General features: G+C 48.5%; 57 pseudogenes; 53 read left to right on the top strand and 4 right to left on the bottom strand.

Moving 5' to 3' along the window:
• Positions 1-814: 814 nt before the first annotated feature.
• LOC143944942 (5S ribosomal RNA) lies at positions 815-933 on the bottom strand (annotated as a pseudogene).
• Positions 934-1,615: 682 nt separating this feature from the next.
• LOC143948566 (5S ribosomal RNA) lies at positions 1,616-1,734 on the top strand (annotated as a pseudogene).
• A 322-nt stretch (positions 1,735-2,056) lies between these two features.
• LOC143950015 (5S ribosomal RNA) lies at positions 2,057-2,175 on the top strand (annotated as a pseudogene).
• Positions 2,176-2,281: 106 nt separating this feature from the next.
• Positions 2,282-2,400, top strand: LOC143949744 (5S ribosomal RNA; annotated as a pseudogene).
• A 335-nt stretch (positions 2,401-2,735) lies between these two features.
• On the top strand, positions 2,736-2,854 carry LOC143948669 (5S ribosomal RNA; annotated as a pseudogene).
• Positions 2,855-3,173: 319 nt separating this feature from the next.
• Positions 3,174-3,292, top strand: LOC143945769 (5S ribosomal RNA; annotated as a pseudogene).
• Positions 3,293-3,399: 107 nt separating this feature from the next.
• Positions 3,400-3,518, top strand: LOC143949286 (5S ribosomal RNA; annotated as a pseudogene).
• Positions 3,519-3,626: 108 nt separating this feature from the next.
• Positions 3,627-3,745, top strand: LOC143948369 (5S ribosomal RNA; annotated as a pseudogene).
• A 108-nt stretch (positions 3,746-3,853) lies between these two features.
• Positions 3,854-3,972, top strand: LOC143947681 (5S ribosomal RNA; annotated as a pseudogene).
• Positions 3,973-4,079: 107 nt separating this feature from the next.
• On the top strand, positions 4,080-4,198 carry LOC143947964 (5S ribosomal RNA; annotated as a pseudogene).
• Positions 4,199-4,520: 322 nt separating this feature from the next.
• On the top strand, positions 4,521-4,639 carry LOC143948565 (5S ribosomal RNA; annotated as a pseudogene).
• A 107-nt stretch (positions 4,640-4,746) lies between these two features.
• LOC143949064 (5S ribosomal RNA) lies at positions 4,747-4,865 on the top strand (annotated as a pseudogene).
• A 108-nt stretch (positions 4,866-4,973) lies between these two features.
• Positions 4,974-5,092, top strand: LOC143949861 (5S ribosomal RNA; annotated as a pseudogene).
• A 108-nt stretch (positions 5,093-5,200) lies between these two features.
• On the top strand, positions 5,201-5,319 carry LOC143948008 (5S ribosomal RNA; annotated as a pseudogene).
• A 107-nt stretch (positions 5,320-5,426) lies between these two features.
• LOC143948603 (5S ribosomal RNA) lies at positions 5,427-5,545 on the top strand (annotated as a pseudogene).
• A 322-nt stretch (positions 5,546-5,867) lies between these two features.
• LOC143947726 (5S ribosomal RNA) lies at positions 5,868-5,986 on the top strand (annotated as a pseudogene).
• Positions 5,987-6,093: 107 nt separating this feature from the next.
• On the top strand, positions 6,094-6,212 carry LOC143949024 (5S ribosomal RNA; annotated as a pseudogene).
• Positions 6,213-6,320: 108 nt separating this feature from the next.
• On the top strand, positions 6,321-6,439 carry LOC143949947 (5S ribosomal RNA; annotated as a pseudogene).
• Positions 6,440-6,547: 108 nt separating this feature from the next.
• On the top strand, positions 6,548-6,666 carry LOC143948007 (5S ribosomal RNA; annotated as a pseudogene).
• Positions 6,667-6,773: 107 nt separating this feature from the next.
• LOC143947751 (5S ribosomal RNA) lies at positions 6,774-6,892 on the top strand (annotated as a pseudogene).
• Positions 6,893-7,214: 322 nt separating this feature from the next.
• LOC143949832 (5S ribosomal RNA) lies at positions 7,215-7,333 on the top strand (annotated as a pseudogene).
• Positions 7,334-7,439: 106 nt separating this feature from the next.
• On the top strand, positions 7,440-7,558 carry LOC143949471 (5S ribosomal RNA; annotated as a pseudogene).
• Positions 7,559-7,667: 109 nt separating this feature from the next.
• Positions 7,668-7,786, top strand: LOC143949337 (5S ribosomal RNA; annotated as a pseudogene).
• A 108-nt stretch (positions 7,787-7,894) lies between these two features.
• LOC143948252 (5S ribosomal RNA) lies at positions 7,895-8,013 on the top strand (annotated as a pseudogene).
• A 321-nt stretch (positions 8,014-8,334) lies between these two features.
• LOC143945767 (5S ribosomal RNA) lies at positions 8,335-8,453 on the top strand (annotated as a pseudogene).
• Positions 8,454-8,560: 107 nt separating this feature from the next.
• On the top strand, positions 8,561-8,679 carry LOC143948243 (5S ribosomal RNA; annotated as a pseudogene).
• A 108-nt stretch (positions 8,680-8,787) lies between these two features.
• Positions 8,788-8,906, top strand: LOC143948989 (5S ribosomal RNA; annotated as a pseudogene).
• A 108-nt stretch (positions 8,907-9,014) lies between these two features.
• Positions 9,015-9,133, top strand: LOC143948573 (5S ribosomal RNA; annotated as a pseudogene).
• A 107-nt stretch (positions 9,134-9,240) lies between these two features.
• Positions 9,241-9,359, top strand: LOC143946712 (5S ribosomal RNA; annotated as a pseudogene).
• Positions 9,360-9,467: 108 nt separating this feature from the next.
• Positions 9,468-9,586, top strand: LOC143944890 (5S ribosomal RNA; annotated as a pseudogene).
• A 108-nt stretch (positions 9,587-9,694) lies between these two features.
• On the top strand, positions 9,695-9,813 carry LOC143950072 (5S ribosomal RNA; annotated as a pseudogene).
• Positions 9,814-9,921: 108 nt separating this feature from the next.
• On the top strand, positions 9,922-10,040 carry LOC143948833 (5S ribosomal RNA; annotated as a pseudogene).
• A 107-nt stretch (positions 10,041-10,147) lies between these two features.
• LOC143949361 (5S ribosomal RNA) lies at positions 10,148-10,256 on the top strand (annotated as a pseudogene).
• A 106-nt stretch (positions 10,257-10,362) lies between these two features.
• LOC143948857 (5S ribosomal RNA) lies at positions 10,363-10,481 on the top strand (annotated as a pseudogene).
• Positions 10,482-10,813: 332 nt separating this feature from the next.
• LOC143949304 (5S ribosomal RNA) lies at positions 10,814-10,932 on the top strand (annotated as a pseudogene).
• A 332-nt stretch (positions 10,933-11,264) lies between these two features.
• On the top strand, positions 11,265-11,383 carry LOC143948194 (5S ribosomal RNA; annotated as a pseudogene).
• Positions 11,384-11,492: 109 nt separating this feature from the next.
• On the top strand, positions 11,493-11,611 carry LOC143949256 (5S ribosomal RNA; annotated as a pseudogene).
• Positions 11,612-11,947: 336 nt separating this feature from the next.
• Positions 11,948-12,066, top strand: LOC143946983 (5S ribosomal RNA; annotated as a pseudogene).
• A 107-nt stretch (positions 12,067-12,173) lies between these two features.
• Positions 12,174-12,292, top strand: LOC143949023 (5S ribosomal RNA; annotated as a pseudogene).
• A 108-nt stretch (positions 12,293-12,400) lies between these two features.
• LOC143948987 (5S ribosomal RNA) lies at positions 12,401-12,519 on the top strand (annotated as a pseudogene).
• Positions 12,520-12,627: 108 nt separating this feature from the next.
• Positions 12,628-12,746, top strand: LOC143948004 (5S ribosomal RNA; annotated as a pseudogene).
• A 107-nt stretch (positions 12,747-12,853) lies between these two features.
• Positions 12,854-12,972, top strand: LOC143947963 (5S ribosomal RNA; annotated as a pseudogene).
• A 322-nt stretch (positions 12,973-13,294) lies between these two features.
• On the top strand, positions 13,295-13,413 carry LOC143949831 (5S ribosomal RNA; annotated as a pseudogene).
• Positions 13,414-13,745: 332 nt separating this feature from the next.
• LOC143947521 (5S ribosomal RNA) lies at positions 13,746-13,864 on the top strand (annotated as a pseudogene).
• A 107-nt stretch (positions 13,865-13,971) lies between these two features.
• On the top strand, positions 13,972-14,090 carry LOC143946445 (5S ribosomal RNA; annotated as a pseudogene).
• A 335-nt stretch (positions 14,091-14,425) lies between these two features.
• Positions 14,426-14,544, top strand: LOC143948682 (5S ribosomal RNA; annotated as a pseudogene).
• Positions 14,545-14,717: 173 nt separating this feature from the next.
• Positions 14,718-14,826, top strand: LOC143949260 (5S ribosomal RNA; annotated as a pseudogene).
• A 106-nt stretch (positions 14,827-14,932) lies between these two features.
• On the top strand, positions 14,933-15,051 carry LOC143948665 (5S ribosomal RNA; annotated as a pseudogene).
• A 107-nt stretch (positions 15,052-15,158) lies between these two features.
• On the top strand, positions 15,159-15,277 carry LOC143949255 (5S ribosomal RNA; annotated as a pseudogene).
• A 108-nt stretch (positions 15,278-15,385) lies between these two features.
• On the top strand, positions 15,386-15,504 carry LOC143949948 (5S ribosomal RNA; annotated as a pseudogene).
• A 108-nt stretch (positions 15,505-15,612) lies between these two features.
• Positions 15,613-15,731, top strand: LOC143949479 (5S ribosomal RNA; annotated as a pseudogene).
• Positions 15,732-15,837: 106 nt separating this feature from the next.
• On the top strand, positions 15,838-15,956 carry LOC143950114 (5S ribosomal RNA; annotated as a pseudogene).
• Positions 15,957-21,090: 5,134 nt separating this feature from the next.
• LOC143947025 (5S ribosomal RNA) lies at positions 21,091-21,199 on the top strand (annotated as a pseudogene).
• A 309-nt stretch (positions 21,200-21,508) lies between these two features.
• On the top strand, positions 21,509-21,627 carry LOC143948196 (5S ribosomal RNA; annotated as a pseudogene).
• Positions 21,628-24,922: 3,295 nt separating this feature from the next.
• LOC143948390 (5S ribosomal RNA) lies at positions 24,923-25,041 on the bottom strand (annotated as a pseudogene).
• Positions 25,042-25,149: 108 nt separating this feature from the next.
• On the bottom strand, positions 25,150-25,258 carry LOC143947489 (5S ribosomal RNA; annotated as a pseudogene).
• Positions 25,259-25,365: 107 nt separating this feature from the next.
• LOC143949843 (5S ribosomal RNA) lies at positions 25,366-25,483 on the bottom strand (annotated as a pseudogene).
• Between the last annotated feature and the right edge of the window lie 1,300 nt (positions 25,484-26,783).

Below are 26,783 nucleotides of genomic sequence, written 5' to 3'. Positions count from 1 at the left end.
GCAAGCAGACAATGACCAGAAAACAGCAGAGATAAAGGGGTATATACAGATGTATACTGTGCTGTGCTGGAGGCACACACAACTTCCAATAACTCCTGCAGATGGCAATTGGGCTCAAATAGAGAACAGCTATGTAGGTGGATTATAGCGGTATGTACTGGGTACAGAGCACGCAGACAGCAGGCACTATCTCCTAACACTACTGACTGCAAGCTCTATTATTAAAGATAGATTACTAGCTATATAGGTGAGGTGAATATCGCGGTGTATACTGCGGTCAGGGCACGCAGACAATAACCAGAAAACAGCAGAGATAAAGGGGTATATACAGATGTATACTGTGCTGTGCTGGAGGCACACACAACTTCCAATAACTCCTGCAGATGGCAAGTGGGCTCAAATAGAGAAGAGCTATGTAGGTGGATTATAGCGGTATGTACTGGGTACAGAGCACGCAGACAGCACGCACTATCTCCTAACACTACTGACTGCAAGCTCTATTATTAAAGATAGATCACTAGCTATATAGGTGAGGTAAATATAGTGGTGTATACTGCGGTCAGGGCACAGACAATAACCACTACACAAGAGCAAGATAGGAAATCAGCCAAAAACGATCGGTGTGTACTGTGTTGAAGGTACACAGAACACCCACTTCTTCAGATGCAATCACACTACACGAGGCCGCCTCAATGGCGGCCTTATATAGTGTGGGGCGTGCACTACACAGCCTGAGCTATGATTGGCCACAGGCATCCTGCAAACAAGCAGAAAAATAAAACAAGTCGTCGACGCCAACAACATATTAAAAAAAAGCCCACGGCACCTGGTATTCCCAGGCAGTCTGCCATCCAGGTACTAACCAGGCTCGACCCTGCTTAGCATCCAAGATCAGATGAGATCGGGCGCATTCTGAGTGATGTGGCCGTAGGCTATCTAGTTGGCGACTCTCAACCCACTTGACAAACGCCAAGATGGTCACCTCAGCAAACAAGCAGAAAAATAGAAGAGGTCGTTGACGCCAACAACATATTAAAAAAAGCCAACGGCACCTTGTATTCCCAGGCTGTCTCCCATCCAGGTACTAACCAGGCATGACGCTGCTTAGCATTTGAGATTAGATGAGATCGGGAACATTCATGGTGATGTGGCCATAGGGGCTCTTGCTTGGCACTCTCAACCCTCTTGAAAAACACCAAGATGGTCACCTCAGAAAACAAGCAGCAAAATAAAATAGGCAGTTGACGTCAACAACATATTAAAAAAAGCTTTCGGCACCTGGTATTCCCATGCAGTCTCTCATCCAGGTACTAACCAGGCCTGATGCTGCTTAGCATCCAAGATCCATCTTGGCATTTGTCAAGAGGGTTGAGAGTGGCCAGCAAGATCACCTATGGGCATATCACCCTGAATGTGCCCGATCTCTTCTTATCTTGGATGCTAAGCAGGGTCAGTCTTGGTTAGTACCTTGATGGGAGACCGCCTGGGAATACCAGGTGCCGATAGCATTTTTTGAATATGTTGTTGGCATTAATGACTTGTTTAATTTTTCTGCTTTTTTCTGAGGTGACCATCTTGGCGTTTGTCAAGATGGTTGAGAGTGGCCAGCAAGATGGCCTATGACTACATTACCCGGAATGCGCCTGATCTCATTTGATCTCAGATGCTAAGCAGGGTTGGATCTGGTTAGTACCTGTATGGGAGACCGCGAGGGAATACCAGGGGTCGTAGGCTTTTTTTAATATGTTGTTGGTGTCCACGACCTGTTTTATTTTTCTGCTTGTTTGCCGAGGTGACCATCTTGGCGTTTGTCAAGAGGGTTGAGAGTGGCCAGCAAGATCCCCTACGGCCACATCACCCAGAATGCGCCCGATCTTGTCTGATCTCGGATGCAAAGCAATATCGGGCCTGGATGGGAGACCGGCTGTGAATACCAGGTGCCGTAGGCTTTTTTCAATATGTTGTTGGCATCGACGATTTGTTTTATTTTTCTGCTTGTTTGCCGAGGTGACCATCTTGGCGTTTCTCAAGAGGGTTGAGATTGGCCAGCAAGAATGCCTAAGGCCACATCACCCTGAATGTGCCCGATCTCGTCTGATCTCGAATGATCAGCAGGGTCAGTCCTGGTTAGTACCTGGATGGGACACTGCCTAGGAATACTTGGTGCCTTAGGCTTTTATAATATGTTGTTGCCGTCTGTAACCTGTTTAATTTTTCTGCTTTTTTGCCAAGGTGACCATCTTGGCGTTTGTCATGAGGCTTTAGAGTGGCCAGCAAGATCACCTATGGCCACATCACCCTGAATGTGCCTGATCTAGTCTGATCTTGGATGCTAAGCAGGGTCAGGTCTGGTAAGTACCTGGATGGTAGACTGCCTGGGAATACCAGGTGCCGTAGGCTTTTTTTTAATATGTTGTTGACGTCGACGACCTGTTTTATTTTTCTTCTTTTTTGCCAAGGTGACCATCTTAGCGTTTGTCAAGAGGGTTGAGAGAGACCGGCAAGATCCCCTACAGCCACATCACCCAGAATGTTCCCAATCTTGTCTGATCTCAGATGCTAAGCAGAGTTGTGCCTGGTTAGTACCTGGATGGGAGACCGCCTGTGAACACCAGGTGCCGTAGGATTTTTTTTAATATGTTGTTGACGTCGACGACCTGTTTTATTTTTCTGCTTGTTTGCTGAGGTGACCATATTGGCGTTTGTCAAGAAGGTTGAGAGTGGCCAGCAAGAACGCTTATGGTTACATCACCCTGAATGCGCCCGATCTCATCTGATCTTGGATGCTAAGCAGGGTCGGGCCTGGTTAGTACCTGTATAGGAGACCGCCTAAGAATTCATGGTACCGTAGGCTTTTTTTTAATATGTTGTTGGCATCAACGACCTATTTTTTTTTCTGCTTGTTTGCCGAGGTGACCATCTTGGTGTTTGTCAAGAGGGTTTAGAGTGGCCAGCAAGATGGCCTATGGCTATATCACCCTAAATGCACCTGATCTTGGATGCTAAGCAGAGTCAGGCCTGGTTAGTACCTGTATAGGAGACCGCCTAAGAATTCATGGTACCGTAGACTTTTTTTTAATATGTTGGCGTCAACGACCTATTATTTTTCTGCTTGTTTGCCGAGGTGACCATCTTGGCGTTTGTCAAGAGGGTTGAGAGTGGCCAGCAAGGTTGCCTACGGCCACATCACCCTCAATGCACCCGATCTCGTCTTATCTTGGATGCTAAGCAGGGTCGGGCCTGGTTAGTACCTGGATGGGAGACTGCCTGGGAATACCAGGTGCTGTAGGCTTCTTTTAATATGTTGTTGACGTCAAAGACCTATTTTATTTTGCTGCTTGTTTGCCGAGGTGACCATATTGGCATTTTTCAAGAGGGTTGAGAGTGGCAAGCAAAGCCCCCTATGGCCACATCACCATGAATGTTCCCGATCTCATCTGATCTCAGATGCTAAGCAGGGTTGTGCTTGGTTAATACCTGGATGGGAGACCCCCCGGGAATACTAGGTGCCATTGGCATTTTTTTAATATGTTGTTGGCGTCAATGACCTCTTTGATTTTTCTGCTTTTTTGCTGAGGTGAACATCTTGGCGTTTGTCAAGAGGGTTGAGAGGGGACTCCAAGACTGCCTACGGCAACATCTCCCTGAATGCGCCCAATCTCGTCTGATCTTGGATGCTAAGCAGCGTCAGGCTTGGTTAGTACCTGGATGGGAGACCGCCTGGGAATACCAGGTGCCGCAGCCTTTTTTTTAATATGTCGTTAACATCAACGACCTACTTTATTTTTTTGCTTGTTGGTCGGGGTGACCATCTTTGTGTTTGTCAAGAGGTTTGAGAGTGGCAAGCAAGATCCCCTACAGCCACATTACCCTGAATGTGCCTGATTTCATCTGATCTCAAATGCTAAGCAGGGTCGGGCCTGGTTAGTACCTGGATGGAAGACCGCCTGGGAACACCAGGTGCCGTAGGCTTTTTTTAATATGCTGTTGCCGTCGGCGACCTGTTTAATTTTTCTGCTTTTTTGCCGAGGTGACCATCTTGGCGTTTGTCATGAGGGTTTAGAGTGGCCAGCAAGATGGCCTATGACTACATTACCCTGAATGCGCCTGATCTCATTTGATCTCAGATGCTAAGCAGGGTCGGATCTGGTTAGTACCTGTATGGGAGACCGCGAGGGAATACCAGGGGTCGTAGGCTTTTTTTAATATGTTGTTGGTGTCCACGACCTGTTTTATTTTTCTGCTTGTTTGCCGAGGTGACCATCTTGGCGTTTGTCAAGAGGGTTGAGAGTGGCCAGCAAGATCGCCTATGGCCACATCACCCAGAATGCGCCCGATCTTGTCTGATCTCAGATGCAAAGCAATATCGGGCCTGGATGGGAGACCGGCTGTGAATACCAGGTGCCGTAGGCTTTTTTCAATATGTTGTTGGCGTCAACGACCTATGTTTTTTTTCTGCTTGTTTGCCGAGGTGACCATCTTGGCGTTTGTCAAGAGGGTTGAGAGTGGCAAGCAAGGTTGCCTACGGCCACATCACCCTCAATGCACCCGATCTCGTCTTATCTTGGATGCTAAGCAGGGTCGGGCCTGGTTAGCACCTGGATGGTAGACTGCCTGGGAATACCAGGTGCTGTAGGCTTCTTTTAATATGTTGTTGACGTCAACGACCTATTTTATTTTGCTGCTTTTTTGCCGAGGTGACCATATTGGCATTTTTCAAGAGGGTTGAGAGTGGCAAGCAAGACCCCCTATGGCCACATCACCATGAATGTTCCCGATCTCATCTGATCTCAGATGCTAAGCAGGGTTGTGCTTGGTTAATACCTGGATGGGAGACCCCCTGGGAATTCTAGGTGCCATTGGCATTTTTTTAATATGTTGTTGGCGTCAATGACCTCTTTGATTTTTCTGCTTGTTTGCTGAGGTGAACATCTTGGCGTTTGTCAAGAGGGTTGAGAGTGGACTCCAAGACTGCCTACGGCAACATCTCCCTGAATGCGCCCAATCTCGTCTGATCTCGGATGCTAGGCAGCGTCAGGCTTGGTTAGTACCTGGATGGGAGACCGCCTGGGAATACCAGGTGCCGCAGCCTTTTTTTTAATATGTCGTTAACATCAACGACCTATTTTATTTTTTTGCTTGTTGGTCGGGGTGACCATCTTTGTGTTTGTCAAGAGGTTTGAGAGTGGCTATGAAGATCCCCTACAGCCACATTACCCTGAATGTGCCTGATTTCGTCTGATCTCAAATGCTAAGCAGGGTCGGGCCTGGTTAGTACCTGGATGGAAGACCGCCTGGGAACACCAGGTGCCGTAGGCTTTTTTTAATATGCTGTTGCCGTCGGCGACCTGTTTAATTTTTCTGCTTTTTTGCCGAGGTGACCATCTTGGCGTTTGTCATGAGGGTTTAGAGTGGCCAGCAAGATGGCCTATGACTACATTACCCTGAATGCGCCTGATCTCATTTGATCTCAGATGCTAAGCAGGGTCGGATCTGGTTAGTACCTGTATGGGAGACTGCGAGGGAATACCAGGGGTCGTAGGCTTTTTTTAATATGTTGTTGGTGTCCACGACCTGTTTTATTTTTCTGCTTGTTTGCCGAGGTGACCATCTTGGCGTTTGTCAAGAGGGTTGAGAGTGGCCAGCAAGATCGCCTATGGCCACATCACCCAGAATGCGCCCGATCTTGTCTGATCTCGGATGCAAAGCAATATCGGGCCTGGATGGGAGACCGGCTGTGAATACCAGGTGCCGTAGGCTTTTTTCAATATGTTGTTGGCGTCAACGACCTATGTTTTTTTTCTGCTTGTTTGCCGAGGTGACCATCTTGGCGTTTGTCAAGAGGGTTGAGAGTGGCAAGCAAGGTTGCCTGTGGCCACATCACCCTCAATGCACCCGATCTCGTCTTATCTTGGATGCTAAGCAGGGTTGGGCCTGGTTAGTACCTGGATGGTAGACTGCCTGGGAATACCAGGTGCTGTAGGCTTCTTTTAATCTGTTGTTGACGTCAACGACCTATTTTATTTTGCTGCTTGTTTGCCGAGGTGACCATATTGGCATTTTTCAAGAGGGTTGAGAGTGGCAAGCAAGACCCCCTATGGCCACATCACCATGAATGTTCCCGATCTCATCTGATCTCAGATGCTAAGCAGGGTTGTGCTTGGTTAATACCTGGATGGGAGACCCCCTGGGAATACTAGGTGCCATTGGCATTTTTTTAATATGTTGTTGGCGTCAATGACCTCTTTGATTTTTCTGCTTGTTTGCTGAGGTGAACATCTTGGCGTTTGTCAAGAGGGTTGAGAGTGGACTCCAAGACTGCCTACGGCAACATCTCCCTGAATGCGCCCAATCTCGTCTGATCTCGGATGCTAAGCAGCGTCAGGCTTGGTTAGTACCTGGATGGGAGACCGCCTGGGAATACCAGATGCTGCAGCCTTTTTTTTAATATGTCGTTAACATCAACGACCTATTTTATTTTTTTGCTTGTTGGTCGGGGTGACCATCTTTGTGTTTGTCAAGAGGTTTGAGAGTGGCTATGAAGATCCCCTACAGCCACATTACCCTGAATGTGCCTGATTTCGTCTGATCTCAAATGCTAAGCAGGGTCGGGCCTGGTTAGTACCTGGATGGAAGACCGCCTGGGAACACCAGGTGCCGTAGGCTTTTTTTAATATGCTGTTGCCGTCCGCGACCTGTTTAATTTTTCTGCTTTTTTGCCGAGGTGACCATCTTGGCGTTTGTCATGAGGGTTTAGAGTGGCCAGCAAGATGGCCTATGACTACATTACCCTGAATGCGCCTGATCTCATTCGATCTCAGATGCTAAGCAGGGTCGGATCTGGTTAGTACCTGTATGGGAGACCGCGAGGGAATACCAGGGGTCGTAGGCTTTTTTTAATATGTTGTTGGTGTCCACGACCTGTTTTATTTTTCTGCTTGTTTGCCGAGGTGACCATCTTGGCGTTTTTCAAGAGGGTTGAGAGTGGCCAGCAAGATCGCCTACGGCCACATCACCCAGAATGCGCCCGATCTTGTCTGATCTCGGATGCAAAGCAATATCGGGCCTGGATGGGAGACCGGCTGTGAATACCAGGTGCCGTAGGCTTTTTTCAATATGTTGTTGGCATCGACGATTTGTTTTATTTTTCTGCTTGTTTGCCGAGGTGACCATCTTGGCGTTTCTCAAGAGGGTTGAGATTGGCCAGCAAGAATGCCTAAGGCCACATCACCCTGAATGTGCCCGATCTCATCTGATCTCGAATGATCAGCAGGGTCAGTCCTGGTTAGTACCTGGATGGGACACTGCCTAGGAATACTTGGTGCCTTAGGCTTTTATAATATGTTGTTGCCGTCTGCAACCTGTTTAATTTTTCTGCTTTTTTGCCAAGGTGACCATCTTGGCGTTTGTCATGAGGCTTTAGAGTGGCCAGCAAGATCACCTATGGCCACATCACCCTGAATGTGCCTGATCTAGTCTGATCTTGGATGCTAAACAGGGTCAGGTCTGGTAAGTACCTGGATGGTAGACCGCCTGGGAATACCAGGTGCCGTAGGCTTTTTTTTTAATATGTTGTTGACGTCGACGACCTGTTTTATTTTTCTTCTTTTTTGCCAAGGTGACCATCTTAGCGTTTGGCTAGAGGGTTGAGAGAGACCGGCAAGATCCCCTACAGCCACATCACCCTGAATGTTCCCGATCTTGTCTGATCTCAGATGCTAAGCAGAGTTGTGCCTGGTTAGTACCTGGATGGGAGACTGCCTGTGAACACCAGGTGCCGTAGGATTTTTTTTAATATGTTGTTGACGTCGACGACCTGTTTTATTTTTCTGCTTGTTTGCTGAGGTGACCATATTGGCGTTTGTCAAGAAGGTTGAGAGTGGCCAGCAAGAACGCTTATGGTTACATCACCCTGAATGCGCCCGATCTCATCTGATCTTGGATGCTAAGCAGGGTCGGGCCTGGTTAGTACCTGTATAGGAGACTGCCTAAGAATTCATGGTACCGTAGGCTTTTTTTTAATATGTTGTTGGCATCAACGACCTATTTTTTTTTCTGCTTGTTTGCCGAGGTGACCATCTTGGTGTTTGTCAAGAGGGTTTAGAGTGGCCAGCAAGATGGCCTATGGCTATATCACCCTAAATGCACCTGATCTTGGATGCTAAGCAGAGTCAGGCCTGGTTAGTACCTGTATAGGAGACCGCCTAAGAATTCATGGTACCGTAGGCTTTTTTTTAATATGTTGGCGTCAACGACCTATTTTTTTTTTCTGCTTGTTTGCCGAGGTGACCATCTTGGCGTTTGTCAAGAGGGTTGAGAGTGGCCAGCAAGGTTGCCTACGGCCACATCACCCTCAATGCACCCGATCTCGTCTTATCTTGGATGCTAAGCAGGGTCGGGCCTGGTTAGTACCTGGATGGGAGACTGCCTGGGAATACCAGGTGCTGTAGGCTTCTTTTAATATGTTGTTGACGTCAAAGACCTATTTTATTTGGCTGCTTGTTTGCCGAGGTGACCATATTGGCATTTTTCAAGAGGGTTGAGAGTGGCAAGCAAAGCCCCCTATGGCCACATCACCATGAATGTTCCTGATCTCATCTGATCTCAGATGCTAAGCAGGGTTGTGCTTGGTTAATACCTGGATGGGAGACCCCCTGGGAATACTAGGTGCCATTGGCATTTTTTTAATATGTTGTTGGCGTCAATGACCTCTTTGATTTTTCTGCTTTTTTGCTGAGGTGAACATCTTGGCGTTTGTCAAGAGGGTTGAGAGGGGACTCCAAGACTGCCTACGGCAACATCTCCCTGAATGCGCCCAATCTCGTCTGATCTCGGATGCTAAGCAGCGTCAGGCTTGGTTAGTACCTGGATGGGAGACCGCCTGGGAATACCAGGTGCCGCAGCCTTTTTTTTAATATGTCGTTAACATCAACGACCTACTTTATTTTTTTGCTTGTTGGTCGGGGTGACCATCTTTGTGTTTGTCAAGAGGTTTGAGAGTGGCAAGCAAGATCCCCTACAGCCACATTACCCTGAATGTGCCTGATTTCGTCTGATCTCAAATGCTAAGCAGGGTCGGGCCTGGTTAGTACCTGGATGGAAGACCGCCTGGGAACACCAGGTACCGTAGGCTTTTTTTAATATGCTGTTGCCGTCGGCGACCTGTTTAATTTTTCAGCTTTTTTGCCGAGGTGACCATCTTGGCGTTTGTCATGAGGGTTTAGAGTGGCCAGCAAGATTACTTACGGCCACATCACCCTTAATGTGCCTGATCTAGTCTGATCTCGGATGCTAAGCAGGGTCGGGCCTGGTTAGTACCTGGATGGAAGACCGCCTGGGAATACCAGGTGCCGTAGTTTTTTTTTAAATATGTTGTTGGTGTCGACGACCTGTTCTTTTTTTCTGCTTGTTTGCTGAGGTGACCATCTTGGCTTTTTTCAAAAGGGTTGAGAATGGCCAGGAAGATCATCTGCGGCCACATCACCCTGAATGTTCTCGATCTCATCTGATCTCGGATGCTAAGCAGGGTCGGGCCTGATTAGTACCTGGATGGGAGACCGCCTGGGAATACCAGGTGCGGTAGGCTTTTTTTTTAAATGTTGTTGGCGTCAATGACCTATTTTATTTTTCTGCTTGTTTGCCGAGGTGACCATCTTGGTGTTTGTCAAGAGGGTTTAAAGTGGCCAGCAAGATGGCCTATGGCTATATCACCCTAAATGCACCTGATCTCGTCTGATCTTGGATGCTAAGCAGGGTCGGGCCTGGTTAGTACCTGTATAGGAGACCGCCTAAGAATTCATGGTACAGTAGGCTTTTTTTTAATATGTTGTTGGCGTCAACGACCTATTTTTTTTTTCTGCTTGTTTGCCGAGGTGACCATCTTGGCGTTTGTCAAGAGGGTTGAGAGTGGGCAGCAAGGTTGCCTACGGCCACATCACCCTGAATGCACCCGATCTCGTCTTATCTTGGATGCTAAGCAGGCTCAGGCTTGGTTAGTACCTGGATGGGAGACCGCCTGGGAATACCAGGTGCCGTTAGCATTTTTTTAATATGTTGTTGGCATCAATGACCTGTTTTATTTTTCTGCTTTTTTCTGAGGTGACCATCTTGGCGTTTGTCAAGAGGGCTGAGAGCTGTCAGCAAGATAGCCTACGGCCATATCACACTGACTGCGCCTGATCTCGGATGCTAAGCAGGGTTAGGCTTGGTTAGTACCTGGATGGGAGACCGCCTGGGAATAGCAGGTGCCGTAGGCCTTTTTTTAATATGTTGTTGGCGTCGACGACCTGTTTTATTTTTCTGCTTTTTGCCGAGGTGACCATCTTGACTTTGTCAAGAGGGTTTAGAGTGGCCAGCAAGATGGCATATGGCTACATTACCCTGAATGCATCTGATCTCCACTGATCTCGGATGCTAAGCAGGGTCGGACTTGGTTAGTACCTAGATGGGAGACCACCTGGGAATACCAGGTGTTGTAGGCTTTTTTTAATATGTTGTTGGCGTCAACGACCTGTTTTATTTTTCTGCTTTTTTCTGAGGTGACCATCTTGGCGTTTGTCAAGAGGGTTGAGAGTGGCCAGCAAGATCGCCTACGGCCACATCATCCAGAATGCGCCCGATCTCATCTGATCTCGGATGCTAAGCAATGCCGGCCTGGTTAGTACCTGGATCGGAGACCGCCTGTGAATACCATGTGCCGTAGGCTTTTTTTTAATATGCTGTTGGCCTCGACAATCTGTTTTATTTTTCTACTTGTTTGCCGAGGTGACCATCTTGGCGTTTCTCAAGAGGATTGAGATTGGCCAGCAAGAATGCCTAAAACCATATCACCCTGAATGTGCCCGATCTCGTCTGATCTTGAATGATAAGCAGGGTCGGTCCTGGTTAGTACCTGAATGGGAGACCGCCTAGGAATACCTGGTGCCGTAGGCTTTTTTTAATATGTTGTTGCCGTCAGCGACCTGCTTAATTTCTCTGCTTTTTTGCCGAGGTGACCATCTTGGCGTTTGTCATGAGGGTTTAGAGTGGCCAGCAAAATCACCTACAGCCACATCACCCTGAATGTGCCTGATCTACTCTGATCTTGGATGCTAAGCAGGGTCAGGTCTGGTTAGTACCTGGATGGGACACTGCCTGGGAATACCAGGTGACGTAGGTTTTTTTAATATGTTGTTGGCGTCAACGACCTGTTTTATTTTCCTGCTTGCTTGCTGAGGTGACCCTCTTGGCTTTTTTCAAGAGGGTTGAGAATGGCCAGCAAATTAATCTACGGCCTCATCACCCTAAATGTTCCTGATCTCATCTGATCTCGGATGCTAAGCAGGGTCGGGCCTGGTTAGTACCTGAATGGGAGACCGCCTGGGAATACCAGGTGCGGTATGCTTTTTTTAAAATATGTTGTTGGCATCATTGACCTGTTTTATTTTTCTGCTTGTTTGCCGAGGTGACCATCTTGGCGTTTGTCAAGAGGGTTGAGAGTGGCCAGCAAGATCGCCTACGGCCACATCACCCAGAATGCGCCCGATCTCATCTGATCTCGGATGCTAAGCAATGTCGGGCCTGGTTAGTACCTGGATCGGAGACCGCCTGTAAATACCATGTGCCGTAGGCTTTTTTTTAAATATGTTGTTGGCATCGACGATCTGTTTTATTTTTCTGCTTGTTTGCCAAGGTGACCATCTTGGCGTTTCTCAAGAGGATTGAGATTGGCCAGCAAGAATGCCTAAAGCCACATCACCCTGAATGTGCCTGATCTCGTCTGATCTTGAATGATAAGCAGGGTCGGTCCTGGTTAGTACCTGAATGGGAGACCGCCTAGGAATTCATGGTACCGTAGGCTTTTTTTTAATATGTTGTTGGCGTCAACGACCTATTTTTTTTTTCTGCTTGTTTGCCGAGGTGACCATCTTGGCGTTTGTCAAGAGGGTTGAGAGTGGCAAGCAAGGTTGCCTACGGCCACATCACCCTCAATGCACCCGATCTCGTCTTATCTTGGATGCTAAGCAGGGTCGGGCCTGGTTAGTACCTGGATGGTAGACTGCCTGGGAATACCAGGTGCTGTAGGCTTCTTTTAATATGTTGTTGACGTCAACGACCTATTTTATTTTGCTGCTTGTTTGCCGAGGTGACCATATTGGCATTTTTCAAGAGGGTTGAGAGTGGCAAGCAAGACCCCCTATGGCCACATCACCATGAATGTTCCCGATCTCATCTGATCTCAGATGCTAAGCAGGGTTGTGCTTGGTTAATACCTGGATGGGAGACCCCCTGGGAATACTAGGTGCCATTGGCATTTTTTTAATATGTTGTTGGCGTCAATGACCTCTTTGATTTTTCTGCTTGTTTGCTGAGGTGAACATCTTGGCGTTTGTCAAGAGGGTTGAGAGTGGACTCCAAGACTGCCTACGGCAACATCTCCCTGAATGCGCCCAATCTCGTCTGATCTCGGATGCTAAGCAGCGTCAGGCTTGGTTAGTACCTGGATGGGAGACCGCCTGGGAATACCAGGTGCCGCAGCCTTTTTTTTAATATGTCGTTAACATCAACGACCTATTTTATTTTTTTGCTTGTTGGTCGGGGTGACCATCTTTGTGTTTGTCAAGAGGTTTGAGAGTGGCTATGAAGATCCCCTACAGCCACATTACCCTGAATGTGCCTGATTTCGTCTGATCTCAAATGCTAAGCAGGGTCGGGCCTGGTTAGTACCTGGATGGAAGACCGCCTGGGAACACCAGGTGCCGTAGGCTTTTTTTAATATGCTGTTGCCGTCCGCGACCTGTTTAATTTTTCTGCTTTTTTGCCGAGGTGACCATCTTGGCGTTTGTCATGAGGGTTTAGAGTGGCCAGCAAGATGGCCTATGACTACATTACCCTGAATGCGCCTGATCTCATTTGATCTCAGATGCTAAGCAGGGTCGGATCTGGTTAGTACCTGTATGGGAGACCGCGAGGGAATACCAGGGGTCGTAGGCTTTTTTTAATATGTTGTTGGTGTCCACGACCTGTTTTATTTTTCTGCTTGTTTGCCGAGGTGACCATCTTGGCGTTTTTCAAGAGGGTTGAGAGTGGCCAGCAAGATCGCCTACGGCCACATCACCCAGAATGCGCCCGATCTTGTCTGATCTCGGATGCAAAGCAATATCGGGCCTGGATGGGAGACCGGCTGTGAATACCAGGTGCCGTAGGCTTTTTTCAATATGTTGTTGGCATCGACGATTTGTTTTATTTTTCTGCTTGTTTGCCGAGGTGACCATCTTGGCGTTTCTCAAGAGGGTTGAGATTGGCCAGCAAGAATGCCTAAGGCCACATCACCCTGAATGTGCCCGATCTCATCTGATCTCGAATGATCAGCAGGGTCAGTCCTGGTTAGTACCTGGATGGGACACTGCCTAGGAATACTTGGTGCCTTAGGCTTTTATAATATGTTGTTGCCGTCTGCAACCTGTTTAATTTTTCTGCTTTTTTGCCAAGGTGACCATCTTGGCGTTTGTCATGAGGCTTTAGAGTGGCCAGCAAAATCACCTACAGCCACATCACCCTGAATGTGCCTGATCTAGTCTGATCTTGGATGCTAAGCAGGGTCAGGTCTGGTTAGTACCTGGATGGGAGACTGCCTAGGAATACCAAGTGCCGTAGGGTTTTTTTAATATGTTGTTGGCGTCAACGACCTGTTTTATTTTCCTGCTTGTTTGCTGAGGTGACCCTCTTGGCTTTTTTCAAGAGGGTTGAGAATGGCCTGCAAGATTTTCTACGGCTACATCACCCTGAATGTTCCTGATCTCATCTGATCTCGGATGCTAAGCAGGGTCGGGCCTCGTTAGTACCTGGATGGAAGTCCGCCTGGGAATACCAGGTGCCGTAGGTTTTTTTTTAATATGTTGTTGGTGTCGACGACCTGTTTTTTTTTCTGCTTGTTTGCTGAGGTGGCCATCTAGGCTTTTTTCAAAAGGGTTGAGAATGGCCAGCAAGAGCGTGTATGGCCACATCACCCTGAATGTTCCCGATCTCATCTGATCTCGGATGCTAAGCAGCGTCGGGCCTGGGTAGTACCTGAATGGGAGACCGCCTGGGAATACCAGGTGCGGTAGGCTTTTTTTTTAATATGTTGTTGGCGTCAATGACCTATTTTATTTTTCTGCTTGTCTGCCGAGGTGACCATCTTGGTGTTTGTCAAGAGGGTTTAGAGTGGCCAGCAAGATGGCCTATGGCTACATCACCCTAAATGCGCCTGATCTCGTCTGATCTTGGATGCTAAGCAGGGTCGGGCCTGGTTAGTACCTGTATAGGAGACCGCCTAAGAATTCATGGCACCGTAGGCATTTTTTTAATATGTTGTTGGCGTCAACGACCTATTTTTTTTTCTGCTTGTTTGCCGAGGTGACCATCTTGGCGTTTGTCAAGAGGATTGAGAGTGGCCTGCAAGGTTGCCTACGGCCACATCACCCTGAATGCACCTAATCTCATCTTATCTTGGATGCTAAGCAGGTTTAGGCTTGGTTAGTACTTGGATGGGAGACCGCCTGGGAATACCAGGTGCTGTTAGCATTTTTTTAATATGTTGTTGCCATCAATGACCTGTTTTATTTTTCTGCTTTTTTCTGAGGTGACCATCTTGGCGTTTGTCAAGAGGGCTGAGAGCTGCCAGCAAGATCGCCGAGAGCTGCCAGCAAGATCGCCGAGAGCTGCCAGCAAGATAGCCGAGAGCTGCCAGCAAGATCGCCTACGGCCACATCACCCTGAATGCGCCTGATCTCGGATGCTAAGCAGGGTCGGTCTTGGTTAGTACCTGGATGGGAGACCGCCTGGGAATAGCAGGTGCCGTAGGCGTTTTTTTAATATGTTGTTGGCGTCGACGACCTGTTTTATTTTCTGCTTGTTTGCAGAGGTGACCATCTTGACTTTGTCAAGAGGGTTTAGAGTGGCCAGCAAGATGGCATATGGCTACATTGCCCTGAATGCGCCTGATCTCGTCTAATCTCGGATGCTAAGCAGGGTCGGACCTGGTTAGTACCTAGATGGGAGACCGCCTGGGAATACCAGGTGTTTTAGGCTTTTTTAAATATGTTGTTGGCGTCAACGACCTGTTTTATTTTTCTGCTTGTTTGCCGAGGTGACCATCTTGGCGTTTGTCAAAAGGGTTGAGAGTGGCCAGCAAGATCGCCTACGGCCACATCACCCAGAATGCGCCCGATCTCATCTGATCTCGGATGCTAAGCAATGTCGGGCCTGGTTAGTACCTGGATCGGAGACCGCCTGTAAATACCATGTGCCGTAGGCTTTTTTTTAATGTGTTGTTGGCATCGACGATCTGTTTTATTTTTCTGCTTGTTTGCCGAGGTGACCATCTTGGCGTTTCTCAAGAGGATTGAGATTGGCCAGCAAGAATGCCTAAAGCCACATCACCCTGAATGTGCCCGATCTCGCCTGATCTTGAATGATAAGCAGGGTCGGTCCTGGCTAGTACCTGAATGGGAGACCGCCTAGGAATACCTGGTGCCGTAGGCTTTTTTTTAATATGTTGTTGCCGTCAGCGACCTGTTTAATTTCTCTGCTTTTTTGCCGAGGTGACCATCTTGGCGTTTGTCATGAGGCTTTAGAGTGGCCAGCAAAATCACCTACAGCCACATCACCCTGAATGTGCCTGATCTAGTCTGATCTTGGATGCTAAGCAGGGTCAGGTCTGGTTAGTACCTGGATGGGAGACTGCCTGGGAATACCAGGTGCCGTAGGCTTTTTTTTAATATGTTGTTGGTGTCAACGACCTATTTTTTTTCTGCTTGTTTGCCGAGGTGACCATCTTGGCGTTTGTCAAGAGGGTTGAGAGGGGCCAGCAAGATCGCCTACGGCCACATTACCCAGAATGCGCCTGATCTCATCTGATCTCGGATGCTAAGCAATGTCGGGCCTGGTTAGTACCTGGATCGGAGACCGCCTGTGAATACCATGTGCCGTAGTTTTTTTTAATATGTTGTTGGCATCGACGATCTGTTTTATTTTTCTGCTTGTTTGCCGAGGTGACCATCTTGGCGTTTCTCAAGAGGATTGAGATTGGCCAGCAAGAATGCCTACAGCCACATCACCTTGATTGCGCCTGATATCATAAGAGGACGACATTATCCTGGATGATGAGCAGGAGCCAGGCCACCACACCGCTTCCAGTTTAGTGCAAATGAGGGCCTTCATGCTCCAGTGTTTTAATAGGGACCCCCGTATAAAAAGCATAAGGGTCAAGGACCAGTACTGGGTGGCAACGTACTTAGACCCCGGTACAAACACAAAATGGCGGAAATGCTACTGCCGTCACAGAGGGCTGTCAGAATGCAGCACTTACAGGCCTTGCTTCGAGAAATGCTGCATTCTGCTTTTGCGTGCGCTGGCAGAGGAGCAATTCCCACTCCCAGAGAAGGAGTTGCGGGTACCAATCCAACAGCGCCTGCAAGAAGAGGCCGGTTTGAAGATGTGTTCGTGACTTCGGATATGAGGTCATTCTTTCAGCCGACCCATGGACAGATGTCATCCGGATCCAGCATCAGGGAACGCCTAGACCGTCAGGTGTCCGACTATATCGGGTTAACCGCCGATGTGAACGCTCTGAGGAGTGATGAACCCCTGGACTACTGGGTGGGCAGGCTTGACCTCTGGCCAGAGCTTGCCCAATTTGCAATCAAACTGTTGGCCTGCCCCTCATCCAGTGTCCTGTCCGAAAGGACGTTCAGCGCAGCAGGGGGGATCGTGACTGATAAGCGTACTCGCCTAGCTCACGACAGTGTTAACTACCTCACATTTCTAAAAATGAATGAGGCATGGATCTCGGAGGAATTCAACACATGTGACCAGTAGACTATGTATATGTCTATAAACAATTTTTTTAATCGAGCACACAGACCTTCTTTCTTCATTTGGCTCACTTCCTTGTCCAAAAAAAGCACACCGTACTATATGCCCGTACCCTCCTCTTTGAAGAGGTTGAGCGGTGTCATATTTCTACTGGGGCTGCTTATTATGAGGGGCTCCCACCATCCCTGTGCTGTGCTGACTTCCTCCTGGGGCTGTACCTCTGCTGTGCATATTATGAGGGGCTCCCACCATCCCTGTGCTATGCTTATTATGAGGGGCTCCCACCATCCCTGTGCTGTGCTGACCTTCTCCTGGGGCCTCTTATTATGAGGGGCTCCCACCATCCCTGTGCTATGCTGACATCCTCCTGGGGCTGCTTATTATGAGGGGCTCCCACCATCCCTGTGCTATGCTGACATCCTCCTGGGGCTGCTTATTATGAGGGGCTCCCACCATCCCTGTGCTGTGCTGACTTCGTCCTGGGGCTGTACCTCTGCTGTGCATATTATGAGGGGCTCCCACCATTCCTGTGCTATGCTTATTATGAGGGGCCCCCACCATCCCTGTGCTGTGCTGACTTCCTCCTTGGGCTGCTTATTATGAGGGGCTCCCACCATCCCTGTGCTATGCTGACATCCTCCTGGGGCTGCTTATTATGAGGGGCTCCCACCATCCCTGTGCTGTGCTGACTTCCTCCTGGGGCTGTACCTCTGCTGTGCATATTATGAGGGGCTCCCACCATCCCTGTGCTATGCTCATTATGAGGGGCTCCCACCATCCCTGTGCTATGCTCATTATGAGGGGCTCCCACCATCCCTGTGCTATGCTCATTATGAGGGGCTCCCACCATCCCTTTGCTATTCTGACTTCCTCCTGGGGCTGCTTACGGTGCAGGTGTCAGTGCTGTATATCACGGTGCTGATGTCAGTACTCTCTATCGCGGTGCTGCTGACAGAGAATTATCGGAAAGCAATCTTCAAAGCCAAAAAGGATCACTTCTCATATACAATCTCAACGGCCGCAAACCAACCACGGGAACTGTTTAAACTGGTTAATCAATCAATGAATCCGGTGTGCCTAGAACCCCCAGAAAGCGAATCCCAGGATTACTCTTACAAACTGTCGGATTTTTTCATCGATAAAGTCAAAACCATCAGGGAAACAATTTGTCAGAAGAAAACATCCAACCTCAGCCAGCAAATACATAAAGAGGATGTCTGCACCAACATACCGCAACCGCCAAAATTTTCACTATCCCCAATTACCGTAGACACTGCAAAAAACATCATTAATAAACTGCGTGACAGTACCTCACCTATTGACATCATCCCCACAAAACTACTGAAAGAATGCTCCGACATCGTGGCTCCAACCATAACCCACCTCATAAACCGATCATTCCACGAAGGGATTGTTCCCAGCATCCTCAAACAAGGCATCGTCAAACCTCTACTCAAGAAACCAAACCTGGACCCTCAGGATCCAAACAACCGTAGGCCGATTACAAGCCTCAACACCATTTCTAAGATCATAGAGAAAGCTGTAGTACATCAGCTACAACTTCACCTGGATACTCACAAACTCCTGGACCCGCTGCAATCAGGCTTCCGCCCGAGTCATGGAACAGAAACAGCTCTCCTCAAGATTTGGGATGACGCCCTCGAAGCAGCAGATGACGGAGAGCCGTGTCTCCTCGTACTGCTAGACCTAAGTGCAGCGTTTGATACAGTAGATCACAATACTCTACTCGTCCGCCTCACAGAAGTAGCCGGAGTCCAAGACATAGATCTCCAATGGTTCGCGTCCTTCCTAGGAAATCGGTCACAGACAGTGAAACTAGGAAAATTCCTCTCCGAAACTCGGGCAGTCACCTGCGGAGTCCCTCAAGGCTCTCCGTTGTCACCCGTTCTCTTCAACATTTACATTCGCCCACTCCTTCAAATCATCAGATGCTCAGATCTCTGCTTCCACTCTTACGCTGACGACACGCAACTTTATTTCCGGATCAATGGAAAAAAAGATCACCAACAACAACTTGAAAACTGCCTCAAATCAATAGAGGACTGGATGACCACCAACTCCCTCCAGCTGAACCAATCAAAGACAGAGCTTCTTATCTTACACCCAAATCATAAGCCCGCAACCAAAACCTCCTGGTCTCCACCAACCGTCTTTGGGCAGACTATCTCCCCAAAGACCAAAGAAAAGAGTCTTGGGGTTATTTTAGACGCACAAATGTCAATGGATGCGCAAATAGGATCTGTAGTCAGTCGATCTCACCATCTGCTGCGCATGCTTCGCAGACTCATCCCTTTTATCCCAAAGAATGACAAAGCAGTGGTAGTTGGAACAATCATTAATTCACGACTGGACTACGCAAACTCGCTTTACATAGGATTACCACAATATCAACTTGCGCGATTACAACTGATCCAAAACACGGCGGCAAGGCTGATAACAGGAAAAAAACCCTGGGAATCCATTTCTCCTTCACTGAGGAGCTTACATTGGCTAACCGTAAAAAATCGGATCACGTTCAAGACCCTTTGCCTCACCCACAAATGCGTGCATAGAGAAGCTCCGCAATACCTAATGGAGAAAATAAATCATTACACACCAAACTGCAGTCTTCGATCAGCCAACAAAAACCTCCTCCTCGTGCCCAAAGCCCGGTATAAATCCAAGGGTGATCGGAGATTCGCTGTCCAAGGGCCTCGGCTATGGAATGCTCTACCAATCAACATCCGCCTGGAAGAAAATCACCTGGCTTTTAGGAAAAAACTCAAGACCTTCCTCTTTTAGCAGATGATCAAAGCTCGCCACAGCGCCTAGAGGCGATTCAGTTCGCATTGTGCGCTATACAAGTATTTCATTCATTCATTCATTCATGCTGTCAGTGCTGTATATCACGGTGCTGGTGTTAGTGCTTTATGTCACGCTGCTGATGTCAGTGCTCTCTATCACGGTGCTGGTGTCAGATCACGGTGCAGGTGTCATTGCTGTATGTCACGCTGCTGATGTCAGTGCTCTCTGTCACAGTGCTGCTGTCAGTGCTGTATATCACGGTGCTGGTGTGAGTGCTTTATGTCACGCTGCTGATGTCAGTGCTCTCTATCACGGTGCTGCTGTCAGTGCTGTATATCACGGTGCTAGTGTTAGTGCTTTATGTCACGCTGCTGATGTCAGTGCTCTCTATCACGGTGCTGGTTTTAGATCACTCTATCACGGTGCAGGTGTCATTGCTGTATGTCACGCTGCTGATGTCAGTGCTCTCTGTCACGGTGCTGCTGTCAGTGCTGTATATCACGGTGCTGATGTGAGTGCTTTATGTCACTCTGCTGATGTCAGTGCTCTCTATCACGGTGCTGGTGTCAGTGCTGTATATCACGGTGCTGGTATTAGTGCTTTATATCACGCTGCTGATGTCAGTGCTCTCTATCAGGGTACTGTTGTCAGATCACTCTATCACGGTGCAGGTGTCATTGCTGTATGTCACGGTGCTGGTGTCAGTGCTCTCTATCACGGTGCTGCTGTCAGTGATGTATATCACGGTGCTGGTGTTAGTGCTTTATGTTACGCTGCTGATGTCAGTGCTCTCTATCACGGTGCTGTTGTCAGTGCTCTCTATCACGGTGCAGGTGTCATTGCTGTATGTCACGCTGCTGATGTCAGTGCTCTCTATCACGGTGCTGGTGTCAGATGACTCTATCACGGTGCAGGTGTCATTGCTGTATGTCACGCTGCTGGTGATCATCTCCTGCACCCTCTTCTTTGCCTACCCTGACCTTCCCTCTCCTTCATTGCCTTCATGCGCTCCACAGTCCTGAATTGTCACAACAATTTCCCATATAAAAAAAGAATGCTTGTAGTTGTCGATCGAGGATTAACCTCATACATGTGTTATGTCTTTGGTCATGTGGTGGGACTATGTTTGCACAGCTATTAATTATTTTGTGGCTGCAAATTTGACCTGTAGGTTTGCAAAGTTCGCCTCCCATTGAAGTCAATGGGGCCCGCCTCGAACGTTACGGTTCTCGAACTATCGGCCGCGTTCGCGGTTCGCGAAACGTCCCGTCGGAAGTTCGTCCATCACTATTGGTTAGTACCTGGATGGGAGACTAGCTGGGAATACCAGGTGCCGTTAGCATTTTTTTAATATGTTGTTGGCAACAATGACCTGTTTTATTTTTCTGCTTTTTTCTGAGGTGACCATCTTGGCATTTTTCAAGAGGGCTGAGAGTTGCCAGCAAGATCGCCTACGGCCACATCACCCTGAATGCGCCTGATCTCGGAAGCTAAGCAGGGTCGAGCTTGGTTAGTACCTGGATGGGAGACCGCCTGGGAATAGCAGGTGCTGTAGGCTTTTATTTAATATGTTGTTGGCGTCGACGACCTGTTTTATTATTCTGCTTGTTTGCCGAGGTGACGATCTTGGCTTTGTCAAGAGGGTTTAGAGTAGCCAGCAAGAAGGAATATGGCTACATTACCCTGAATGCGCCTGATCTCGGATGCTAAGCAGGGTCAGACCTGGTTAGTACCTGGATGGGAGACTGCCTAGGAATACCTTTTTTTAATATGTTGTTGCCGTCAGCGACCTGTTTCATTTCTCTGCTTTTTGCCGAGGTGACCATCTTGGTGTTTGTCATGAGGCTTTAGAGTGGCCAACAAAATCACCTACAGCTACATCACCCTAAATGCGCCTGATCTCACCTGATCTTGGATGCTAAGCAGGGTCGGGCCTGGTTAGTACCTGGATGGGATACCGCCTGGGAATACCAGGTGCGGTAGGCTATTTTTTACTTTCAAATTGTTTTATTAAGAGATCAAATAATACACAACAGAAAGAGCAGAACATTTTACAATAGTAGCAATATTAAAGAGTAACCAGATATACTGCACTTTAAGTTTTCGGAAATAGTTACGTCACAAAGATCCAAAACAGATCCGAAAACCATATATACGTGGTGCATATCCATTATGAAGTACCCAACAATGGAGCTGGGTTGGAGCAAACTTATGATCTCAAAAAGTGGAGAGACATGTAAACAACATCTTCGAAATGTAAGCTATCACAAGAGGTAACTGAAGATGGTCAAGTTCCACGTGCCAAATTTTACATACAGAAAAAGAGAAAGAGAAGAAGGAATAGTTAGAGAAGAGATGTAGAGACTTATAGGGGAGAGAGGAGGTACATGTGAAAGGGGTAGGGTAAGGGAAAGGGAATGGCCGGATAGCCCACGCGAACCCCAGGCAGTATCTATCGCGCCCAGACAGCCGCCGTTCTGGGCTAGGGAGCCATGAGGCAAGTGTTGAAATCTTTTGGTAGGAAGTTGTCTACCCAAGGTTGCCATATTTTATTAAATTGGGGGATTTTGTCCTCTATGTTACTATGGATCATAGCCTGCGTGACTCTATGCTTTGCTTCAGAGATATTCAGGGTGGGTGTCCTCCAGGCTTTCGCAATAGTTTGTTTGGCTGCGGTCGTCACCTGGAGAAAGAGACGATTTTGGGCTTTAGTAAATTAATGGGGTAACCAGTTCAGTAAAGCCATTGCAGGGTCAGGATCTATGGGGCTTTGCATGAATAAGGATAATATTTGGAAAATTGCAGTCCAAAAACTCTTCACTACTGGGCATGTCCACCATATATGGACAAGGTTGCCCCGATCATTGCAGCCCCTAAAACAATTTGGTGAGTAGTTAGGTACAAATTTAGCAATTCTAGAAGGAACCAGGTACCATCGCATTAGAACCTTATAGTTGGCTTCAGAGGCAACGTTCTGCGAGGAATTTTTTGTATTGGCCCATATGTCAGTCCATGACTCTGCATCGGGATTGACCGACAGGTCTGTGGCCCACTGTACAGAGTATCGTGGAGGGTCATCAGATGCGGAGGAGAGGCAGGGAGAGGCAGGTATAAAGACGCGAGATAATGCCTGGGGCGTGCGGGTCTGAGGAGCATATGGATTCAATGGAGACAAAGAGCTGAGGTTGGGACAGGGATCGACCATTGTATGGAGAAAGTGGACTATCTGGAGATAGCGAAAACACTCTTTAGGGGGTAATTGCGCCCGGGCCTGCAGATCCGGGAATGCAGTGAAGGAGTTACCCGAAGACAAGTCACACACACGGGTTAGGCCTGTGTGGGACCACGCCAAAAAGGCATTTGGCTCCACGCAGGCTGGATAAAAGTTCGGATGACCCAAAAACGAGAGCAAGGGCAGGTGGGGTGATTGCAATTTAAAAGGAATGCCTACCGTGTGCCAAATTTTGAGGGAATGACAGGTAACAGGATTGGTGAGTAGTTTACGTGTCTGAGGAGGGAGCCAAAGTAAATTTAAAACTGATATGGGATGGGCCTTTACAGCTTCCAGACTAACCCACAGTGGGATTTCAGATGTAGCGTGATATAGGGCCATTTGCGACAATTGAGCAGCGTAATAATAATTTTTAAAATTTGGTATCCCCAAGCCCCCCTCTAAGTTTGTGGTGGAAAAGAACAGTTTTAGAGATCCTAGGCCTTGTGTTACCCCAAATATATTTAAGAGTTTGGCTCTGGATAGCCCTATGGAAATATAGCGGGAGTACCTTTTCGGATGGATCGCGGTGATTGCAGGTCTCGAGGATCTCGCTTGGGGGTGGCCATATGAGGATATGGAGTTAGGCGGGCTGGGGTGTGTGGCAATGTGGTCTCCGCTTGTTGTACCGGGGGGCCAGGTGGAGAGACTCAAGGAGGCGTTGCAAAGCTTCCGGAGAAGAACATGTGTATTGCTGACCATTATAGGTAAACTGTAGACCAAACGGGAACCCCCACATATATTTAACTTGGTGGTGCATAAGGATTTGTAGTTGCGGCTTCATGGCTCGGCGCTTAGCAATTGTAAGGTGAGCCAGATCAATAAATAGTTGGTATGTGTGGCCCTGAAAAGTGAGAGTGTCCTCTTTGTTACGGGCAGCTGAGAGAAGTTGATCTTTCGTTCTAAAGAAGTGGAGCTTTACAATGTTGTCTCGCGGTGGGCCATCAGGCTGTCGGCGTGTCAGGGCCCTGTGGATCCTATCGAACTCCAGGCGTTCGATCGGGATCGATGGGGAGAGCTCTTGGAATAGGGCCGTGGTAAAAGACTGCAGGTCTATCACCGATTCCGGGATGCCGCAGAGGCGCAAATTAGACCTCCTGGAGCGATTTTCCGCATCCTCGAGCCGCGAGAGTAGCATAGATTTCTCCTAACGGAGGGCGGATTGCTCTTGGGCATGTTCCCTGAGTGTGAGCTCGATGTCGTCAGGCCTAGTTTCGAGGTCAGCCGTGCGCTGCCCCAATTCATGTATTTTGCAGGTCAGTTTGTTGGTGAATTGGTCTGAAGTTGCTTTCAGGGCCTTATTAAGCATTTTCTCCATGTGGGAGAGGAAGTTTGTTTGCGGCATACCTGAGTATGGTAGCGCCGATAAGTCCTCTGAGCTAGGTCCACACTCTTCCTCGTCATCGCTGTGCGGGTCCGCTATGCCTGAGGGGGAGCTGAGACGTTGTGAAGCCGCCTGTGCTTTCGCCGCCATCTAGGAGGAGGCCCGCGCGAGCGCCTCTTTGATAGGCTTTGGTTTTGATTTTCCGCAGTGGCCCGTTAAAACCATCCCGGGGAGTGCTCGGCTGTGTCGGTAAGCTGTACCGGCGCTGAGGATTCTGAACTCACTGTAGACAGCTTATACAGTCCCTAAACCGCTGCGGGGAATGCGGAGCTCTAGTGAAAGGCGTCCGCCGTGTCGAGCTGCGCGCATGCGCCCCGCGGTAGGCTTTTTTAAAATATTTGTTGGCATCAATGACCTATTTTATTTTTCTGCTTGTTTGCCGAGGTGACCATCTTGGCGTTTGTCAAGAGGGTTGAGAATGGCCAGCAAAATCCCCTACAGCCACATCACCCCGAATTTTCCCGATCTCGTCTGATCTCGGACGAGATCAGGCATATTCCGGGTGATGGGGCCATAGGCGATCTTGCTGGCCACTCTCAACCCTCTTGACAAACGCCAATATGGTCACCTCGGCAAACAAGCAGAAAAATAAAACAGGTCGTTGACGCCAATAACATATAAAAAAAACCTTACGGCACCTGGTATTCCCAGGCGGTCTCCCATCCAGGTACTAACCAAGCCCGACTCTGCTTAGCATCCGAGATTAGACGAGATTGGGCGCATTCAGGGTGATGTGGCCATAGGTAATCTTGATGGCCACTCTCAACCCTCTTGAAAAACGCCAAGATGGTCACCTCTGCAAACAAGCAGAAAAACAGAACAGGTCGTCGACGCCAACAACATACGAAAAAAAAGCCTACGGCACCTGGCATTCCCAGGCAGTCTCCCATCCAGGTACTAACCAGGCCCAACCCTGCTTAGCATCCAAGATCGGGTGCATTCAGGGTGATTTGGCCGTAGGCGATCTTGCTGGCCACTCTCAACCCTCTTGACAAACGCCAATATGGTCACCTCGGCAAACAAGCAGAAAAATAAAACAGGTCGTTGACGCCAATAACATATAAAAAAAACCTTACGGCACCTGGTATTCCCAGGCGGTCTCCCATCCAGGTACTAACCAGGCCTGACCCTGCTTTGCATTCAAGATCAGACAAGATCGGGTGCCTTCAGGGTATGTGGCTGTAGGCAATCTGGCTGGCCACTCTCAACCCTCTTGACAAACGCCAAGATGGTCACCTCGCCAAACAAGCAGAAAAATAAAACAGGTCGTCGACGTCAACAACATATTAAAAAAAAGCCGAGAGGGCGTGGCTTGCCTAGAGAGAGGATGGCTGCTTAAGCTTTTTGCTCCGTCTTACCTCAGCCTAAAAAAGATCGATCACCGAGGATTTTACCTGAAAAACACTGTCACATCATGGGGACCTCCTCATGCGGACCCTCTGCATCTAGATCCCGCTCACCAAGGGACCTGGGATCCCATAATACCCAGAAAATACCGGATCTCTTCATGAACCAGGGGGCCGACATGGCGGCCCGTTCTCCCACCACTAACCACATCGGGATTACCCTGACGCCAACTGATCCACAGCACACCATGGCAGACAGTCCATCTCCCCATCACCAACAACTAAATATCCACGACCTGAGGACTGACGCGGCCGATATAAAGAGCACTCTGACCGCGGCCATCTCGGACCTCCACCACGAGATACAAGCAATCACAGGGAGAGTAAACTCCATGGAGCTAATGGCGGCGCAACAATAGCATGAATTGCAGATGGCTCAAGGCAAAGTCGACACACACACCTGGCAGCTCAGAGACCTCCAGCGCCATGTCGAAGATATCGACAATAGGGGACGAAGACACAATCTGAGGATTAGAGGCCTCCCGGAGTCGATCAAGCCCGAGCAAATCCTCCCAGCGGTCACATCCCTATTCAACCAGCCGCTAGTCCGACCCTCCGGTACACCTATAGCTATGGAGCGGATAGGCCTAAGGGCAAAGATTCTGATCCCCCACGGGATGTCATCTGTTATGTTAACGACTATACCCTCAAAGAAGAGGTTCTTAAAAAAACTAGCAGCGATTCGAACCTGACATTTAAAGGCCTTCCGATCCAGATATATCAGGATCTTTCGGCGATCACGCTGAAATATCGAAGAGACTTGCGCCCATTACTTGACGTGCTGAGGCAGAGAGACATTTGCTATCGCTGGAAGTTTCTGTTCGCTCTGCAAGCCTCTTACCAGGGCTGCACTGCCATCTTAAAAGTGCCAGAAGATCTAGAAACCTTCTGCAAAACGCCGGACCTGCCACTGGTTGAAGTACCTAATTGGTATGCTGATTTTCGGGTCCACATTTCACCCAACACCCACAGCACTGAAGATCTCATGGAAACTCAACTGTCCAGATCTCGCAGACATAGGTCACCATCCACCTTCAGACCACTTGGGGGACACTGACCCTGCCACCCACCGACGAGCCCG

This window comes from Lithobates pipiens, unplaced genomic scaffold, assembly GCF_037356315.1.
Source record: "Lithobates pipiens isolate NorthernLeopardFrog02 unplaced genomic scaffold, aLitPip1_a1.2 Scaffold_30, whole genome shotgun sequence".
Taxonomy (NCBI): Eukaryota; Metazoa; Chordata; class Amphibia; order Anura; family Ranidae; genus Lithobates; species Lithobates pipiens.
Note: the sequence above shows the minus strand (reverse complement) of the source record. Positions and strands in the feature narration are given on the sequence as shown.